Here is a 12,930-nt window from a genome sequence, read left to right as displayed (position 1 = left end):
GTGCATTCAGCTGCTCGCCATGTGGCCTCCAGTATCTGTTGCGTTGATGTGATGCATGTGACACACTGATGACAATTAAACATAGAACAGGCAGGGGACATCTGGCACAGTGGCGACGTAGCGGCCATGATGCAATGTTGACCCTTTGGTGTCAAAACACACATTTCACTCACATACAGCATTGTGTACACATGTGGAGAATATGAAAACAACTGAGGTGAAGGCTGCTGGATGATAAGAATGCAGGAATAAATAGAACAAATCAATGGTGCAATTACTTTATCAGGGATGTGTATTTAGTTCAATATTGTTGTTATATGTTTGATGGAATCTATTTTAATAGAATGAAAGCTACTTTTGAATGTTCTGAACACCTGTTTTGACAGGAGTGACATATCAAACAGAATATTGATTTCAAGTAGAATGCACGACAGGAGGTTCTGCAATGTTGTTGAGTAGCTTGACTTCATACAGTAACGCATAATGTCTTGAGACTACAAAGATAGAACTACAGAACCGATATTGTTTACAGCTACAATACGACATCAATTCCAATTTTTTTTCATGCACCTTTCAAACAGTTGATTAGAATCTTAATAATCAATAACTTGATTATACGCAATTTGCTGGCGACCAGCCCAGGCTGTGTCCCACCCCTTTCCTACAATCAACTGGCCTATATATATATATATATATATATATATATATATATATATATATATATATATATATATATATATATATATATATATATATATATATATATATATATATATATATAAAAAATCGAGAGGAGGGGGCACAAAGGGTACGTGAGGCAACATGGGAAGGAGGCTGGCTGTCAGGATGTGGAGTCCATTGTCTGTATTACAATGAACATATCAAGTTGGCGGGGCTCCTGTAGTGCTCTCAATGAAGTCATTATCATCTTGGCCAAGAGCTACCCACGTGTGCATTTTGTTTTAAGGTTTTCAATGTGAAAACCTTTTTTATTCCCTGCCAAACTGAGAATCATGTGTATGATGGGGCTGATTTACCTCCTAGTAAAATTGACCATTCATCTTCCTCAATCTAATAAAATATACTCTGCGTATTAATCGAAAAAGGACTTTGTATTTTGAAGGGTCTTTAAATTTGAGTTGACACATTAAAAAGTAAATAAACAAATTTTCAGATGGATTATCATCTGCAATACACCATCCAAAAGTCAGCCACAAGTAACACCCAGACACCACAGTCAACTGTTCATATTTCAAATATTCATTTCTAAACTTCATATCGTACTTGCCCGCATTGAGATGGCAAGTAAGCTGAAGCCTAATGCATCTGACTTTGGGCGAAAAGCAGGGTACACCCAAGACTGGTCAACAGCCAATTCCAAGGAACATTCAGGATAAACAAGCAATGCTTCATATACAGTATAGAGGCGATTTTAAGTATTTAATCACACGAAAATGCAAGAAAGTATAAATACCACAGGGGACCGCCTGACACAAACCTAGGACCTCTCGACTGTGAGACAGATGTATGAACCAATATTCCACTGTTTTTCAATACTGTATGTTTGCAATTGTTTGATAGTACAAAAGACTGACTGAGCTACCTGATGGGTAATAAGCACATCACGTGACTCATATCGCACAGGAAAATACAGTACCGTCCATTGTAAATTCCAAAGGCCGTAAAATTAAGACCACCTTCCTCCTACAGCCCATTAAAACTAACTCACCCCCCACCTCCCTTCCCGGGCTGTCTGTTAGTTAACTGGCACTGGCACCATTCGGCTAGTAAAAGAAACCCCCTTTCGAGCCACCGCATTTTTTTTAATCCTTTAAATGTATTGCTCCTTACGTCCATGAGTGGACGCCTGCCCCCATCTCAATAATTACAATGATCACTCGAGCAAAGCAATACTTTTCTCATTAAGGCAAAACACCAGAGGGTGACAACAGGTCGTTAAATTCTCTGTTAAGAAGTGCGGGGTTTATGCTGCTGCCATTTGACATCACTTTTGATGCTTAGCTCAACGCAGGGTTGCTCTGGAGGTGCAGGACGATGATGTAGACTTTCTTTATCTTTCTTTGAGCACGCCTAAAAGCTGCAAAGCGTCGCGACAATAAAACTAATTATATAATCACACGCGTTAGAAAAGCGCCTGAAAGTTCAGTCATTCAAACTCATGATTTAATCCACATTGAAGAAAAGCTGAAGAGTGACCAGTTGAGGCATCGGCGAAAGCGCCAACATTGTAGATTTCGAAGTGATGTGTGCTCCAGAGTTGATTTCTCCCCGAGTGCTGCTGACCGCAGTGCGCTTTGTTTACACTGCGCTATGAATGGAGATAAAGTTGCGCCACAATGGAACCCCGAAAAAGACCTTTTACAAAAATACCAAATCAGATGTATGCCAAGATTTCCCAAGAAACACAATGGAGCCAGTTGAGACTCGGACGCTCCGCAAAACAGTGCCTTCCTCGTCACTATCGCCGTCAAAACGAATAAAAACTTACCTTATAATGATGACTGTTACTACGCGGATGGTAGTGGCGATGATGTGAGATCGAACCTTAAAGCCTTCCCCCTCTTCTTCTCCACAACATCGGATTTGTTCCTTGGATTTTTCTTTAGTTATAAATCATTCCACATCCTTGTCAATGTCAACCAGTCTTCTCTTAACTGTTTTTTTCTTTGCCCCTCTGCTATAAAATGTCCCGACGATGCAGAAAAATCAGGGCTTGTGATCCTGTCATTTAGTTTCTGTGGAGGACCTGGGCTGTGCGCTCAACTCCCTCCCGAGGCTTTGTAACAGGAAACCAGAGGAGGAGGAGGAAAAATATGGGGAGGGAGAAAAAGGAAAGAAAATAGAGTGCGATCTTATAATCCAGCCTTTTGAAGGAGTTTAAAATCCTGCCACTATAAGAAGTTCCATAGCCGACGCACACGTCGGGACTGGAGTAGCCGTTATGTTCATGCGTCGCTGTGGCAGCGCCGAAAATGAGTCTGCGAGTGAGAATGCGCGCGCACGTGCTAGCGCGCGGTTGTGCGTGTGCGTGGCGCAGCGTGTACTCGGGCAGCACGCATCGCAACAGGACTTGGGTGGATTTTTTTTTTTTTTTTCAAAAGCAGACAAACGGAACCCTCCCACTGGCCTCTCTGAACAAGGACCCCAACACAGGCGAGTGGGGCCCCCAGCGGTCATTAGCTGCCTGGTGACGACCACTTCCTTAGTGTGCGTGTGTGCATATGTAAAGTCAAGACTTATTCGGCAAATTCGGCTCTCCAACCTGGAGGGTGACTTTATTTTTTCAACTCTTCAGTGGTCCTTTTACCTGTGAGATTATAATAATAATGAGCAGGGTTAGAAAGGTGGAAGGAAATGGTAAAGACATTACACCCCCCCCCCCCCCCAAGCACGCACGGACACACGCACACGCACACACACGCACGCACACACACACCCACACGCACACACACACACACAGTTATAAACTTTTGTATGTCTTTATTAGACTCAATTTTGGTTGAATTCTTGTGCGATGGATTGAGGGTGTGATGGCCATTTGGAATTTTAAGAGAATTTATAGATTGTCCAGAACGGTTGCTGGGGGTAATGCAAAAAACACATAGGGTTGTTGATTTTTTTTTAAAAAAAATTATATGTTCAACCAAAATAAAAGTTTCAATGTTTTAAGCGCACAAATCAACATTTCAATTTGTTTTAGTCACGTTATGATAACTGATAACCTGATAATGTTATTTTCTGTTGGGACTTCAATTATCCTAATGTGCATGTTTTGGATCCAAAAGAGTAAACCCATTCATACAATGAAAGAACATGCAAACTCTACACAGAAACATTTCTGGAAAGACTCACTCAACCCTACATAGTGAGACTGTGCAGTAATTCATTAAAACTTTCAATTAAATTGTGTACTGTTCTATCTGAAACCACATACTGTGGGATCCACTTAACATCAGCACATTTATTTGACAATAGGATAAAGCAGAAAACTACATGAAATTTCACACAGATATTCAAACGCCACAAGGACAGATTCCAATCATGGACCGTTTTTCTTTGGCAGTGCTACAATCTGTGAGGGTACGAAAACATTCGAGCTATCAATCAACTTTTTGGCATGCTTTAATTGAGACACAATGATAAGATTATTAAGGTATGGTAATTGCACCATGGAACTAGACATAACTGCAGCTTGTTCAAGTAAATCATGTAAACCGTAAACCATGAGCTAAAGGTTAGCTCATGGTTAAGCAACCATAGAGCGTACATCAAAGCCAGACCCGCGGACATTTAGCAGAAAATTCAAATCTACTCGCTTTTATACACCGGGTGAAAACGCGCTGCAAATGCCACAACACACACACACACCGGGTGAATACATATATTTAGCAATTTACATCAGGTTGCAAATGTTGTGCCTTATTTACTTGACAAGTAAAGAGCTGAGATTAAGGCAAGTAATTTGGAATCTGGCTGTGATTTTAATGTATTTTACAGATGAAATAAAATAAGTGCAATGAGATCCTGTCAAGAAAGTGACAATATTGACAAAATGCAAACATGCACACAATATTGACAAAATGTTTTCCATCTGTGAGGATTTTATCTTAGAGTTGGGCATCATGCTAATGTTGGGCCTCTGTGAATATGAACACAAAGGAGTAAAGCATGAAACAAAATCCCTGTTTATTCCAGTGAGTGATGCAAAAATAAATAGACCTGATGAAAATTAATCTGGCAGCCAGATTGCTACCAAAACATTTCCCCATTTTCCATTTCTGCATACCACAGATAAGTGTAATTACTGAAGCAATAATGCAATTCATGTCAACATGTCTCACATGAGCAAAGGCGGTCGGTTGTCTGATGACATTTACTGTATTCATAAGTGAGTCCACACTACTGACACTATAGCTATAATAAACACCACCAACCTCGGTGCAGATGAATGGCTTTGACTAGTTAAAAATGACCAATTCGCTTCTGCGAGCTCTGAATGAGGCAGTCACTAAAATTGATTTAACAAAGTTAGTGCAGGTAAATAGCTCAGAATAGATTGAGCCTGCTTATTTACATTAAAAAAATATTTCAATTTCATAATCAAAAACCTTTTGATAAAGGTTATATATAGCGATGTTGATATTTCAACATTCAACAGCCAAATTGCATGCTGCATGTTTTTTTGAATACTTTGCAGCCCTAATGTGCATATATCAGTGGTGGGCCTTCAAGGCCTTCTTTGCTGGCCCAAACATTGACGGAAGCACAGATCTGCATTAACACCATCCATCCATTTTCTTAGCCTTTCAACTTCACTAGGGTCGCTGACATGCTGGAACCTACTCCAGCAGTCTTCAGTCAGTGGGTGGGAGACACACTGAACTGATTGATTACCAGCCAATCACAGGGCACATATAGACAAACGACCATTCATAGTTACATACACAGTTATATCATAAATCCATGTAGACTTTTATATTATTAGTATATGCTAAGTAATTTTCATAAAATGAAGAAAAAAACCTGTACAGAAGCGACCGGATCTTGAGGTTTCACTCTATTTGATAAATTATAATGATAGATGTCACTCCCTCCAGTTGATTAACACGCCACAAGATTTTCATATACAGCTGACGTTTGTGCTTTTAATCTGGAAGGCCGTTTACGAATTCGTGAAAATCAACTAAACAGAAAAATTTCTTTTCGCGCACTGCTTCAAGAAAGTGGCAGCTGAACTCTTTCATTGTTGAACATGAAAAAATTAAATAAATCATGTTTAAAGAGCCAAACACTAAACTAAAAAAACACAAATAGTGACATATAGTGGCATGTTCACTGCCAACTGATGTCGCAGCGATGAAAAGGTACACTTTTGGAAGCATGCAAAGGAATCAGTTGAGATGGCAAAGTTACTTCATGGCATCTGATCTTTTTTCTTATTAAGTGTTGGAAGTACTGTGCGACTAAAGTGATGTCAAGGAGACGGGTGACTGCATTGTTTAGGGTGTATACCGGGTACAGGATAGTCTATCGGGAAGAATACAGGTACAGTGGTTGGTTGAACGCCTCTACTCATGCAGACAATAGAATAGGTAAGTACAGTAACCATTCAGTATAAATAGTCCACTAGTATTGTTCAAGTGACACCCCCCCACACTTACCGAATTGAGCTGGAACAATGGCACCCATGTATTAAATATTTTAACCTGAAGAAAAGGAATAAAATGTGATTTATTTTCTAACTATTTGATTTAGAGAAACAAAAATAAAAAGCTTTCTATCTACCGCACAGACTCTGACATTGAGAGGTCCTTTTCTTTCACTGTGTTCGTTGTTGAGTCAGTCTCTTATAGGGTTATTAAAAAAAAAAAAAAATCCAATGGAGTTTTTGCCTGAAATCATCATCTTTACGTACAAAGCAAAGCGTCTGAGTTTAGCGGTTGATGCATTATTGAATTCCTATACATCTCAGCCCATATTTCATTCAATGCCAACTTGCTTTGTGGTTTCAATTATTGCATCCACTCAAACAGGAGCTTTTCAATCCTTTATATTTTTGTTTTGTTTTGAACACCTGCAATGGGAGTGATGGGAGGGAGCCTGAAATTCATCTGCATTTCTCTTTATGCGTCATTGTACAGCAATGTCAACATGCTCAAAGCAAATACCTTAAGCCATAACCCAGCGCATTCAGAATTGAGAGTATGCAAGGACGTTCTAAAGCTTAATGACTGAGCAGACAAAAAAAAAACAAAAAAACAGCTCATTGCATGTTAGGAAAACGGAATTTGTCAAAGCATCTCATAAAGAATAACATCATTAATACTTAAGAATACATAATATAATAAATAATACATAAGGAATGTGCTACCATCCTTCTATTTCTCCTGGGGTTGGGCAAAAGAGATCTATTGACAAATTTATCCGATTTTTGTGTATTTTTTCACACTAAGAGCTTCAGAGAACCATCCTTGCTCAACTGTTATGTATCACCTTTCACATATTGCTTTTACTTAGAATAAACATGAAATGTGAAAGGCGAACTGGCTCCTTGCAGTAGAATAAAGGAACAAGACTAATCTCTTTAAGTGTGTCAAACATTGTGTGACTATTTAGGTGATAGGGAGCACCAGCATCTCAACAATCTCTAGGAAGGAAGCTGCATTTAAAGGAAGAGCGAAATAATGGAGAGAACTTCCCACCACTTATGTTGTGCTTAGGGTGTTGCCTTCCACTAGAACGGGTGCAGCAACATGTCTTTTGTTTCTGCTCCTCCTCCCCACAATCAGCGGACTAAGCATCTTCTGTAATTACTGCCTCAACTTGCATATTCTTTTTTTTTTTAACCCCAAAACCTCTCTTTCGAGATGTCCAGTAATGCTGACGATGGTGAGTCCAGAAAAAAAAAAAAAAGAGTTAATTCAAAAACAAGGCATTTCTCTGCAAGGTATATGTTCTCGCTATAGCTAGAGCTACTTAATTGTTAAACATGTTTTGTCTTCCACTCAGTGTAAACCATGTGTTCAATGAGTTTTAATCCACACTGCTATCTTTGGAAAAGGTTTTATGAGGACGGCTCAGGAAAGGCAGCTCTTCATATACTGCACATAGAAGGGATTAAGTTGACTGATTTGATTCAGGTCAATCTACCCCGGCAACAACAGGGGAAGAGATTCTCCTGATTATGTTACTAACAAAAGCAGCTAAAGACATGAAACAAACATATCGCCTTCCATATAGGAGTGGAGCATGTGGCGTCCCAATGCAGATTTCCATATTACTGTACTATTATTTTTATATTTCTTTTTTGCTCCACTTCCAGGCATATGTCCTAGAAATGACGGTGCCAAGGTTGATGAAGTGTCAGGCTGAACTACGAACAGTGTGTTGCAAAGTGGGGTAACATTTCATTATGAGGTGGAGCAGAGGTCATCTCCTGCGTGGATCAGCTTTTTAGAAGTTTCTCTCTGATTCTTTCTTTCTTTCTTATTTTTATTCCAGAAGCAGGGTTCCCCATTACAGAAAGGAGTAAAATGTTCAACTGTAAGTACCTGTATCTAACAAATACACTGAACTACGCACATGTCTAACAGAAATGTACAAATGTTCATAATAAATTGGAACAGATTAAGTTCTAAAAAGCATACAATATGTATACTCATTCAATATATCATCACAGCCTTCCATAAGCAGCATTGTCTTCAGCAAAATGGGTTAACTTTCAACTTGTTTGAATTCCAAAACATCATTTCATAAGCATTCTTGGCTATCAAACAAGGTTGCGCCGTTATCCAACTTTTAGTGTCCTAAAATTTTTACTAAAAGTATAAGTCATAAATTTAAGTAACAGTCTTAGCATTCTTCTAAGACAGCTACAAAAGCATACATTTACGAGGGAAGTCAACCCTCATTTTTTTTTTCCTTTTACAGTATGCCCTATACCCCACTATTTTAGAGTAGACACAATATCAAAATTAATATTGTGTTTATGAAAAATTAATTAAGCAGCGAAATCCACCGATCTTTATTTATTTCAGGGAGCGGCCATTTTCCCACTTACTGTTGACAGTTATTTGAGGCTCAGATAATGATTGCATCTCAGCTTACCATTTTCAAATGATCAAACACAGAAAACAGATGGGCCATGATTGGTTATTGTGACAAAATGGTGGTCCACTTGAGATGTATAAAAAACAGTGCATTTTGCAATAATAGTCAAGAGCAATAATAATCAAAATGTCAAACCATTGTGAAACCAAGAGCTGAAAATTAATTGTCATATTCAATCTATATATTTTTGGCAATATCACCCCCCCCCCCCCCCCCCCCCCCCCCAAGGAAAAAAAAATGCTTTCTGTTGCATATCATCCTATTACAGTTTCATGGATAAACATTTCTGGTCTTCATCCAGAATGAATGGCCCTAATGTTTCATTGGCTGTGCAACTGACTGGTGCTTCATTTCTATTGAAATGAGTGTATTAAAGCATGTCCCGTATGATGGGTGGCTCCTGCCTTTTCCCAACGGAAGAAGGAAATTACAGTTCAAAGACCATAATTGGATTCAACTTGTGTATTCATTCAAGGCAGATCGAAAGTGACAAGCAAGGTTTTAATCAGGGCCTTTTTGAGATTGTAGAAAACGAGTTACTTCTAAGTGGCACTTCACAAAGATGCTTCATTTATTTGATGAAATAGTGGTGTTTGATTAGAAACTAAAAAGGAGCCTGCTTTCGAGACCAGGTAGCGTGTCTCCAAATTAGGAAGTATCTTAATTTGGTCAAATGTGTGTGTGGAGGATAGATAAACCACTGGCTTAAAGCTACGTTTCTTGCGCCTCATTTCACCCTGTCACCAAGCCATAAATCAGTATCGGATGTGTGCTTCATTTAGATGTCTTCATAGATTGCGTTACAGCACCTAATTTTCTATGGATAGGATAACAGCATGGTTGGTGTGCTGCCTTACATGAGGGGAACATTTTCGAGAGTTTTCTTGGAGTAAATTATACTGGAATTTTTAAATGCAGAAATTTTCCAATTTAATGTTCGGTCGGCATGGTTTGTTCTTGAAAATCTTTGCCTATCCCCTCTGGCTTCTTAGTTGTACAATTATAATAAACATCAGCACTACTCTTCCTCCATTTATCAGTCTTCTAGCAGCAAGCAGGCCGAGTCTTTTATAGCTTGGGACGCAAAAGGGAGCAAAATTCCATGCCGAATACTTTTGCACACTGTTTTAATACTTAGCAGAATACGTTACAGCTACATTTGGATTCTAATTTTATGTCAGTTTGAATGAAAAATAAATAAATACGGTACATACTTGGCTGGCACAGGCACAGGTCTGTTTCCCTCCCCGTCCCTCCCATCCAGCTGCTACCACACACCAAAAAGAAGAAGAAGAAAAAAAAAGAAGCATCAACAAGAGATTTTTTCTTTGGAGACCTATAATATTAATTGAATTTAATTTAATAATTTAGTTTAATACAGGGTTATGGTTAGGTAGAAATATTTCTAGGTTATGTATTAAAAATTAAAAATTTATATCAGGGATTCCTACTGTTCCTTCCATCCCCCAAATAGATAAAATCAATTGTCAGTCAAGATTAGTAAATAGCTAAATAAACTTGGGTTTTATAAAATAGAAAAAAAAGGGTTATGATCAAGCAAAAATATTTCTAGGTTATTAGTTAGGATTAAAAACATATCATGGGATTCCTACACTTAATTTCATACCCAAAATAGAATAAAGTACATTAATGGTTAAGATTGGTAAAGGCCTAAGTAAAATTAGGGTTAGACAAAAATTTTCAGGGTCCTACGGTATTTACGGTCCTAAGGTCCTAATTATATATAATTAATCATATAATTGTCAAATCTCTATTTGAATCATTTATCTAGTCCAGGGTTGGGGTTAGTGTTAGTTAGAGTTAAGGGTTTAGGGTAAGGGTTAATGTTAGGTAGAATTAAGGGTTTAGGGTTAGAGTAGGGGTTAGGTGGGTTAAGGTTAGGGGTAAGGGTTAATTAGGGTTAGGCTTTAGGATTTAGGGTAAAGTTATGATTAGGGTTAGAGGGTTAAGTTCCCTAGTAAACTTTAAATGATTTTGCATATGATGTTTACAACCATCACACTCCCCTTGTTTTGAGAAGAATTAATTCGGTTCGACAATTATTACAAATGCAACAATATCATATACAATAGTGCAAATTTGCACTATAATCCAAGGCTAGTGAAATGGCTTTGTACTAGAATAACCTTTACACTTTCAGATCTATTCCATGTCACATTTACAGAGTAAAAATGGGTGTTTCAAAATTTCAAAAGTAAAAATGTTGTCAAATCAGTTTTTAAATTATTCTGACCAACATTATCATCCCAGGTTCAAATGGTTACATCTAGCCATCTGTGATGACAGATAACAGTTTTTGATTGCCATGCATGCTGGTTTGGCCAAGGCATACACATGCAAGCAACAGGGATTCCAGCTTATAATGCTGGCATATTGCTCAAACCCTTTTTTTTTCTTTTCATTTATTTATTTATTTATTTTTAGCTTATTCCCCTTCCTGATCCACCCCACCCTCAAAACTGTCAACTAATGCAATCATTCTTCAACCAGTGTTCCATGGTGGAAATCTAATCACACTGGTTTGAGGTTTCAGAGAGCCATCTGCTTTAATCTGATCCCTGAGAAATATCACAGCGTTCCCTTGGCCACAGAAACAATTAGCCATTTGAGTTGCTAATTTTACAGGTTCATCTTGTTAGCGATGAGCAAAATGCGTGAGGTTGACAGTACTTCCTGGGGCGTTTTCCGTTGCTTTGACCCTGCGCGGCCCTTAAGACTCTGGACAATGACAGACAAACACTGGGCTTCTGTCTGTCTGCCAAAGCTCCTGGCCTTATCCCATATCTTGCATTCTCGGGAGCTTGGGCGTATGAATGCCTTTCGATGGCATCTTTGAAATCCTAAAGGGCAGCTGACTCAGCCATGAAAAGACACAATACTTAAACCAGCTATAAAAACCCTTAAGCATGACAACCTTTATGTTTACGTTGTTGCTAGTAAAATGGCAACACTGAGGGCCTCTGATAGGAAAACAAATAATAAATGACTGACAGCGGCCTTTTCTAATCTATCAATTTTTCCCTAAGCTCTTTGTCCTTCGAGCTGAGTGCTATGTGGGCTGAGCGTCGTTCGGCTCCGATGTGGGAAATGCCTTGCACAATGTTTGAACTTGCAGAGACACATTTAGTCAGTGACCTTTAGTCAAAACACCTTGACTGAGAGGTTTCCTGTGTCTGAAATGGCATTCTGACATCCTCCATGTATTGCAAAATGGCAAGGCTCAATACGAGATATTATTACCAAACTAAAATGTCTTAATGTTTACAGAAAGATCCTGCATTTGTGCTACTCCGTGTGAAGGTTTCATGAGACTTTGCCACTTCCCAGTACTACCTCGGGTTGACTCCACTTTGTAGTCAGTGTGTGCTTGGCTGTGATGATTTGAAAGCAGACCATACATTTCACGAGCATTCATACAGTTTATGAACTCAACACAAATAAAAATACACAAAAACAGATTTATAAATTTAATGATCTTAGTTATGTTCTCAAAGGGCAACTTTTAACCTGTAATTTAATACCAAACTTATTACGTATTTGGTCATTTTCAAAGAGAGATTTATTCTTGAGGAGCAAACCAGAAATTTCGCACCAACATTTCATAATCTGAAGTGTCACAATCAGAGGTAGAAACCAAGAGCATGCTGCAACAGACAGGTGTTCAAGAGAGGGGTTGTTTTATTGCTTTCACAATAGGTTGGAACAGATTGAAATCTGTCGAGATTAGTGGGGTGTAGACCGGGGTTTTGGGGTTGATTTAGGGGCAGTGTTGAGGGTAATAGTCCACTGGAGGGGTGACCCATTGATCTGGTGCGGGTAGTTAAAGTTTCCCTGAGGATCGAGCACAAAGACTCCAGAGAAGGGGAAGGCAGTATTCAGCGATAGTCCATGGCCAACTAATCCAATTAGGAAAAGGCAAAATCTTGATTGGGTGGAAGGCACAGTTCTTCTTGCCGGGATAACATGATATTGCGCTGTTTAAGTCTTAAAGGAGCCATATCATGCTATTTCGTACTTTCCACAGTTAAATACAAACATATATATGATTACATCTTACCTTTGGCACAATTGTGTTTTCGTATAAAAATATGGTTGCCACATCTCTAACCAAGATGTGAAACCTCTCAGCCACTAAAACTGTGCCTTACACCATCTTGCTGCTGGCCATGATACATTAAAAAAGGAATAGCATAACCCTGGAGAATGTAAACTTGTGTGTGCAAATGTGACTTAACAATGACAAAAAACTAGATGTCAACAGTACTTTACATTGAGAAA

At 38.7% G+C, this 12,930-nt stretch overlaps 1 protein-coding gene across 3 annotated transcripts in view; it reads right to left on the bottom strand.

The window, feature by feature from the left end:
• Window positions 1-2,972, bottom strand: part of sema4c (sema domain, immunoglobulin domain (Ig), transmembrane domain (TM) and short cytoplasmic domain, (semaphorin) 4C) — an 82,328-nt gene extending 79,356 nt beyond the window's left edge. For all 3 annotated transcript variants that reach the window (XR_015867134.1, XM_088426894.1, XM_088426915.1), the window contains exon 1: window positions 2,510-2,972. The gene's annotated coding sequence lies outside the window, so the exon portion shown is untranslated. The remainder of the gene's footprint in view (window positions 1-2,509) is intronic.
• Between the last annotated feature and the right edge of the window lie 9,958 nt (window positions 2,973-12,930).

The sequence above is a fragment of the Hippichthys cyanospilos genome, chromosome 1 (assembly GCF_059441005.1).
Source record: "Hippichthys cyanospilos isolate Australia breed blue-spotted pipefish chromosome 1, RoL_Hcya_1.0, whole genome shotgun sequence".
NCBI lineage: Eukaryota > Metazoa > Chordata > Actinopteri > Syngnathiformes > Syngnathidae > Hippichthys > Hippichthys cyanospilos.
This window is presented reverse-complemented; position numbering and strand designations above follow the sequence as displayed.